Source organism: Nothoprocta perdicaria, unplaced genomic scaffold, assembly GCF_003342845.1.
Source record: "Nothoprocta perdicaria isolate Ctin4 unplaced genomic scaffold, notPer1 scaffold_5, whole genome shotgun sequence".
Taxonomy (NCBI): Eukaryota; Metazoa; Chordata; class Aves; order Tinamiformes; family Tinamidae; genus Nothoprocta; species Nothoprocta perdicaria.
The window spans coordinates 5,976,300-5,983,787 of NW_020455754.1; the positions used below are offsets into that span (position 1 = coordinate 5,976,300).

The 7,488-nt window shown below is 45.0% G+C and overlaps 1 long non-coding RNA gene across 1 annotated transcript; it reads right to left on the bottom strand.

The window, feature by feature from the left end:
• Positions 1 to 1,577: 1,577 nt before the first annotated feature.
• LOC112954448 lies at positions 1,578 to 5,585 on the bottom strand. Its single transcript, XR_003250709.1, has 3 exons — positions 5,464 to 5,585; positions 3,338 to 3,695; positions 1,578 to 2,506 (listed from the first exon to the last, which is right to left on the bottom strand). It is a non-coding gene; the product is annotated as an uncharacterized LOC112954448 (long non-coding RNA).
• Positions 5,586 to 7,488: the final 1,903 nt, after the last annotated feature.

Sequence of the window (7,488 nt, forward strand, 5' to 3'; positions counted from 1 at the left end):
AAAGGAAATACAGGGCTTACAAGAAAAATAWATTAATGCTCACAAAATTAGTCCCACTTGTGCAAATATTTACAACCATGCTTAATATCACACACTCATTTCCACTCAAAATTGATGAGCTTACTCACCCACATACTCATATGTCTTTGCCTTCATTCTCTGAAAAATCAGCAGTATTTGGCATGAGGAAAGTCCTGATGCTTATAAGCTTTTGGAAGCGCTGATAACCTGATAAACAAAATGTAAGGCAACTTCGGGAGCTAATCAGAAACCTGGCAGGTTGGGGGAGTGTCAATATTTACAACAAGCAGCCTTTCAGTAGTTAATCGCTTTTAACCTTCCTAAACTAAGATACTATAGAGGACTATATGGATGACCCCTCTATTTAATCACTGCATTACCAAAGCAGTTAGAAGAAAGGCAGCATGGAAACAAGCACCACTGAATTTATCAGGTGAGAAGCAGGCCAATTACAGAGCAGAAGGCCCCAGTTTCAGGGGTTTAAAAGAAGAAGTGTTCTGTGCAATTCTAAAGAAACAGACTCAGCACTACTTCCAAATATTTTATTTCACACATAAAGCACAGTACCCGTACCCGTACTAATAAAGAACAGACTTATGCCAGCTCCAGTGCATGCTTTTGTTATTGCATTATAGTTCATGAGAATTATTGTGCATAATTAAATAGAAAAAACTTGAACCTGGAATTATAAAACCGTCACCACAAACCAACAATTCCTCTTGATATGTATTAAGTCATTACTATTTTTTTTTTAAGAAAGAAAAAGAGAGTCAGGGAGGAGGGGAAGGGGGGTGGGGGGAGAGAGAGAGAGAGAGAGAGAGGGAGAGGAAAATTCTTTTCCTTGTAAATCATTAAAAATGCATGAAGGTTTAAAGCACGCCAGAAACAGCCTGTGCATTCATTTAGGAGACTATGCACAAGAAAATCCACTGCATTAAAAGCAAAAAAAAGGAGATTTTCTAAAAAWCACCACAATGTGGAGGAGGCTGGTGGGGTGGAACTGTTATCAGCAGGGAGGACTCCTTGCTCGTAACCCCCTTCCACAACCCAAATGTTGGTGGCCTCCACAATGGAGTATTTATGATGCTCCAGAACTTTAATCTTCCAGAGGAGCAGATCACAATAACAAACATATGGATTATTATCCTTGCTGTTATTCTCGCTGTTGCATTCAGCTTCTGCTATAGAAAGGCCTCCAAGTTCAGATGGCTGATTTATTGAACTACAGATGTGAGCTCTCCTTTGCATGAGAAAGGCAGCGTGGCAGAGGAGTCGGCCAGCGGGGCCAGCGGGGCCAACGGCAGGTTGCACAGCTCCTTGGCACGTCCAGTTTCTGAAGGCACTTCAGCCCAGGGCTTTCTTGGTCTATGAAAGGGAATGCTTACCGTAAATGATGTCCCATCACAAGATTCCTGGGGTTTATATAAGTACAAAGTACCCTTACAAAATATGAGACGTCACAAATCATCAGGGGATGATCTTCACGCTGCACAAAGCCGCGCTCCTGTGGGACAGGGTATCTGACCTTGATGTGTCACACTGCAGCTACAGAGAGACGTCAGGAGAGAGGGAGCTTTTGTTGTGTGGGGCTGGTCTGTTTGTTTGTTTTAACTTTTCTGCGTCATCCTCTTTAAAATTTTAGAGTGAATTTATTGCTCTTGAAATCCATATCCCAGGGGCCTGGGCCCACTCAGCACAGAAGAGAGTACATGGGAAGCAACGCTGCATCTTCCTCCCCCAACATGCCTCAGTCCAAACTTATGTTAAGTGCTTGGGAGATAGAAAAAGGTTTAACTCGGTCTCTCTGGGAACTGCAAAGCCAAGAACTGCCAATCCTGATAGTTTTCCATGGATACAAGCAGACTGCCAGCACCGCTCATTAATTGTGAGGCCCTAATAATCCAAAGGCTCCTCATCACTGGTCCTGCATAGCCATAACGAGCTGGGGAACCCAGGCCCAGCACATGCTGCTCAGCTCTGCCTCCCCCAGCCCATGTGCCTTTGGAAGGCACCATCAGAGCCAGATGTTGCTTCATCGTGATGCCAGGTCTTGTGAGGAGAAATTCCCCCGACAGAAGAGGCAAAACGCTGGTTCAGACCAGACCCGTTGTCTGGTCTTCGCCATGCTACCTTAGAGTAGAATATCAGACTGAAGAGAAATGTCAAACTTGATGGCTTAACTAGYGCAGGGTTGGTTGTAGCCCCAACAGGGAGACAAAACACCCCACACCTGCCCAATGCAAGTTCCTGTGCAGCACCTCTAGCAGCAAGTACTAGAGCTGGCTTACGCACACCACAAGTGTGATCCAGTTTGGGGACAGTCASACCTTGTGGCTTTTCCAGGGCTAAAAGTTTTGCAAACCCCACAAAAGGATGATCCTCTACTTTTCTAATCTGAGCCACTGACATGCTCTTCGTCCCAYTGCTCTTGACCAGGTGTTGCATAATTCCAGCAATGCTGCATTTCTCCTAATGATGCCGTTTYCTATGAGAGGCAGAAGGCAGTCAGATTTGGCCTAATCAGCAATTTTTGAGCTTTTGATTCCCACTTCTCACCACCCCCTCTTTTTGTCAATATTCATTTTAAATGCTTGAAGTCAGGGCTCCTTTTTAGCTGACTGTGCTTTCTCCGCCTCTCCCCTTCAGGTGCATAACTGACAAGTGACCACTTCACGCACAAGGAAACTTTAAATGAATCCCAAAAGGAAGTATTTGTGTAAGAATGAAAGGACATCCTAGGCTTCTGCTGAGTAATGGATGTGATAATAATTATAGTGAGAGGAAAAAAAAAGATCCAAAGTGTATTTTTTTTTAGTGTGTGTCTAGGCTCTTGATCAAAAGATGTGAAAGTACTGAGAGTTGCACGAGGCAGAACTGCACTTTGATTCTGGGGCACTCAGGAAGGACAGCTGCCAATCGGTGAATCAAGAAACCGGCTACTGTTCCTTTGAACTGTATCAAAAGCTCATCAAATTTATTTCTTCCAATTACTGGCTGAATTTATTATGAGGGAAAATGAAGGGCTGGTAGCCAAGAGCAGGAGCTGTGAAGCTTTGCTGGTCAGGGCTGCAATAATGCACAGCTCATCATTCCCCTGACCACCTGCAAACCCCCTCCCAGCTCCCGACTGGCCCAACATCTTACTCTTGGACCCGGGCAAGTGACTGCTAATCCAGGCCCAGGCTGCTTTTCCCTGGAGAGAGCCCATTGTTCCCGCCGGTCCATCAGTTTTGACATGCAGAACAATAAAACTGCAATCAAATGCCTTCCTACTGTGCACAGAGGCCTGGGTTCAGGTTTCCCCTGTATCTCTTACCTTCGATCTGTGACTTTGAAGGGTTTGTTCTTGAATTGTATCTGGATATCTCAGAGTGGAATTTCATTCTTCTGAGACTTTTAAAAGTAGACCAGGCAAAGAATTAGCATGATATAGGGAGAATATCGAGCGGCCTGCAGATCACAGAGCTTTCTGTCACTATTGTCTGTGCTGCGGGGGGCTGCCTGGAAAAGATGATGCTCTCCAGAACGTGGGAATTAATGTGAGGCACTCCACTAGAAGCAACGGATGACATCTATGTGCTTTCTGCTCCTTGAAGAATGAGGAYGGTTTTCCCTCTTAGCACACAGCATAAGTAAAAAAAAGTACTAGCTAAGATCAAGCCAGCATCTTCTCCCTGAGAGTGGCCAAAAAAAAAAAAAAGAAAAAAAGATGTCTTGGGAAGAGTGAAAGAATATAGGAAGCACACTGTAATTTTTCAGGACATACTTGCTCCATGTGGGCTGAAAAATGTGTGAAAGGGCAGATCAAAACTGAGCCCATTTCTCCAATCTGAGATACATTTGTGCAGGGCTCAATCCCGCTGCTTTGAGTGCTGTTTTGACTGCATAAGGGAAATACCTTGGAAGCAGAAAGCCTGTGTATAGGGGTTTCAATTAACAGGTTTAGATTTGGGATTCAATGCACTTCATCAACGTATACCCTGGAACAAGCCACCAAGGCTCAGTATATCCTAAACTAAGGCAAATTCTCCAGTCTGCCAGGTCCTGGTACACACACCAGGCCTCACGCTGCTCAGGGTGCAGCTGCCAGCTCACGCTTGGCAAGTGCCTGGAACAGGTTTAAAGAGTCACTCCTTTCACCAGAGCAAAGACACAGTTTCAAGGATGCTAATGAAAGAATTAGTGCCCTCGACTTTGTCCGTGCTTTCTGAATGAGATGTCCTGGCTGCTTAGCTGGGGAGACTGTCAACATGACTGATCACCCCTCAGTGCCTCAGGAAAGGGCTTTGTTTATATTTCAGGTAGACAGTTTTACTGCATTATATATGATCCTTGCAATTGTTACCACTACCTTCTCCTACCCTAAATATAGTGCGAATGCTGCCTGCCCTTACCCTAGTGTCACTTCCATCCTTCATGCTCCCATTCCAGGTCTCTTACACCACTTCCCCAAGTGACAAATCAGTACAAATGCATCCCTGTCCTCTGGGGTGCAGCGAGGAGGTAGGAGCGTGTTTCTGGGGCATGCACACGGAGGGAGGCTGTGCCGTGGAGCTGAACAGAAACTCTCATCCCGTGCAGCTCCTCGGAAAGCTTCCCATAAATATATGGGGTTTATGCTGACAAGCTCGCGTTAGATTTATACCCCCAGGACACAGGAGTCACTTGTTCAGTCATACACAGTCCCCRAGCCCCTCGCAGATTTAGTGGTGGGTAACCTGGTAACAGGACACATCTTGGATTCCACTGCCTGTCAAGGAGTCTGGTTTCTTATGGATTTGGGGGAGGGGGCAGAGGAGGGAGAAGGAGGGGACGGTAGAACCAAGGTGAGAGCAGAGCTTTGGCTCATTGCAGTCTGTGGGAATCCCACTCCAAAGCATCAATAAGGCAGGGAGTGTGAGCRGTTACCAGTGCACCCCGTCACTGTGGATTTAGTCTCCCTTGGCAATGCTCCTGTCACCCTGGGCTGTCCTGCACACTGTGCATCCACTGACTCCAGCTTGAAGTTCAGCTTCTGCATCCGAAAATGAAACAGCATGAAACCAGATTACTCAACAGAATTGGAGTGAAACAGTGAGAAACTCAGCAGGCAAACCGTGGTGCTCCTCCCATGACAGATCAAGCAAATACAGCACRGTCTTCCCTCTTATTGCTTGCTATGTGCTTCAAGCAGTGCCACGCACAGCTACCTGAATTAAAAAAGTTTCACCACCTATACCAGCCCAATTTGCAAGGCATCCTGACAGCAAGAACCAGGTGCCACCATTACAGAATTGCTTTTAGATCCAAAGGATGCCTGGGAGGAACGAAGAGAGGYGAAGGGGCAGCAGGTCATTCCTCCTTCCATTTCCTCCCACTGCACGTGTCTCACAGTCACTCACCGCAGGTCAGGCTTGAAACTGCTTTTCAGCTGGGCAGTTTAGGATTAATTTAGCACCTTACCTAAGACCAGATATGGAAACAAGAACCAGCGTTTTAAGACTTCTGTCTCCAGAGAAAGAAATATTTCATGGTGTTGTTCATTTGCCTCAACGTTTATAGGTTTCTTCAGTGATTACACRGTAAAATCTGGGATGGAAGATCAAGAACAACTCTTCTTAGGAAAATAGAGCCACAAATCACTGAAATGCAGATTATTTCCCTGAAATTACAGGTTTCAGCATGGGCAGGAGTTAGAATATAGATAGGGCATGGAACTTACCACCCTTTAGTAGCTAATTCAATATGAACAAGAATTTCACTATGTAACATTCAAAATGGAGCAGATGTAAGAAGAAAGTGTCCCTAAAATAACCTCAGTTCAACAGAAATTACTTCAACACCTGAGTTTCCCTGGAAAGTCTCCTAATCATGCACTGACCTGTTTTAACTGGGATTGACTGAAGGATCCACTGAGGTTACAGCCCAAGTAAAATGGAAGGGAACCAGGAAAACACTGACCATGATGAAAACAACAGCAAAGCAGGAAAGTGCAAATGCCRACAAGTCATTTCCTTTCTGTAATTAAGGTTCCCTGACAAGACACAGTAAACACAAGACGATGCAATACCTTAAGAATTTTACATTTCCGATGGCATTAGTGAATCTCAGATGCCCTCAGATAATTTGCAGAAAAGGTCCAGTCTGCCTTCGCTCAGAATTGAAAAGAAACTTCCTTCTTCAGGTGAGGAGATAGCCGATTTCATACATAACTCATTAGCCACTCTGCTGAATTGCCAATTACTAATTGCTTTGATTGGTAGCTTTTGAATAACATCTGTCCATCAAAGTACTTGGGCAGATCCACTTTTCTCTCCCACTTGCCACTGATCAGCTGCCAGTAGTGACCCTTGTTGATCTTTCCTCTTCCGGAGATGTTGATCTGTCAGACAACCAGTTTGCTTAACTTTTTGAGCTATCCTGCTGGCTCGATTTCTCCTTTTGTTGTTAAGCTAAAACCAAACCAAACCAAAAAATATCTCTTGACTGTGTGTCAAAAATAGCAAGCACAGTTTTTTTTAAACAAATGACCCGCAATGCCACATCAGTGGCTGTGCTCTGTAAAAGATAAGGAGAATCAGGGCTGCAGCTTAGAAATGCAAGCACACTGGTGAGAGAATAATTTCCAGCTTATGCCATAGCACTCTGAAATACAAGGTCGTACTTACTTTGAGCTAGAGTAACAGCAAAGCATTTCTATTTTTCCCCATTTATTCAGGCTGGCTAGCTTCACTTTTCCTTCTGCACCCACCCARCCACTTTCACGGAATGCACACAGTGAAGCTACAGCAAATAAAAAATGTGACTGTAAAACTGAGCAATCGGGTTTCCTAACCTATAATACTTCAAACTTTTGAAAATAACTTGATCAAGTCTCAATAAGACTCCTTTAAAATAGCAAACCATCTCCTGCATGAAAATGTATTCACCAGAGTGTAGTTAATAGCCAGCTACAAGAGACCATTTTTACCACTGAAATTGCAGCTAATTCATCACATCTCAAGGGTTTTTTTTTTTTTCCCCCTCACTGGTAACTTTCATTCCATCAATACAGTGCAGCAACTCTTCATACAATATAGCCCTGATAAAGCAGAGCAGAGCCAGGACTTGGAGAAATACAGTGAAAATCTGCCCTGTGAGGGGCCAGAGCCAGGCAGGCAAGCTGAGGACCACACAGCACCGAGGGACTTCAACCCACCTAAAGAAGTAGCTGCCGAGCTCCCCCTGCTTTAGCTGCAGCTCATTAGCCTCCAAACTTCTCCCGAAAAGCAGGTGAACTCTGGTGTCAAGATCACAGCTATAATTGCAGYTTTCCCTGAACGCGGGCTGCTCAGACTCATCTGGCAGCAAACAGAAATTAGACCGAGCAGCTAGTCCGGGAGACTCCTCTGTTGTCAGCACATGTCGCCTGTGCCATGCAGGCAAGCAGGGCCGGCAAGCCAGAAATAATGGGGCAAACTTGSAGCGGGCTTTATTTGTCACTGTCTC